The sequence below is a fragment of the Sinocyclocheilus anshuiensis genome, unplaced genomic scaffold, assembly GCF_001515605.1.
Source record: "Sinocyclocheilus anshuiensis isolate Anshui unplaced genomic scaffold, SAMN03320099.WGS_v1.1 scaffold1460, whole genome shotgun sequence".
Lineage (NCBI taxonomy): Eukaryota > Metazoa > Chordata > Actinopteri > Cypriniformes > Cyprinidae > Sinocyclocheilus > Sinocyclocheilus anshuiensis.
In genome coordinates, this window is record NW_015542407.1 from 299176 (window position 1) to 299750 (window position 575).

Here is a 575-nt window from a genome sequence, read left to right on the forward strand (position 1 = left end):
CAATGGAAATTACAAAACAAAACGCTATACTTTTTAATAGTGTATAGAATGGATTATTTTTATTTTTAAATAATATAATTATTATAATTTAAGTCATATAAAAATAAATAAATTAAATATTATAATACATTGTTTTAATTAATATTATTAAAACATAATGTTAATATATTAATATATATGATTTAAAAAAAAAAAAAAACGTTTTTATGCTTCATGGGGTGTGTAGAATAGTCGTAGAATGGATGGTATGTTGAGTTGTTAAAGATAATTATTCCCCAGCTGACATTTCAACAAGTATTCACAAGTGAAAGAATATCATGGATCAACGTTGAATTTCCTGCTGAATTGTATTTTCAATTATTATTATTATAATTATTATCTTTTTTTTTTTTAAGATTTTGTTAAGATTTATTTTGTACTGTATTTTGTTAACCTTTTTACAACATTTAGCATTATAATTTTTTTTCAGTGTTGAAACAACAACTTGGTTTTATTGCTCATCATATATAATTTTATTTATAATAAAGTTTTTTTTTTTTTCGTTTTTTTTTTTTTTTTTCCTATAAAATGTTTAA

At 19.0% G+C, this 575-nt stretch overlaps 1 pseudogene; it reads left to right on the top strand.

The window, feature by feature from the left end:
- The window catches only part of LOC107693055 (protein bicaudal C homolog 1-A-like), a 24337-nt pseudogene that overhangs the window by 14308 nt on the left and 9454 nt on the right, over positions 1–575 (top strand).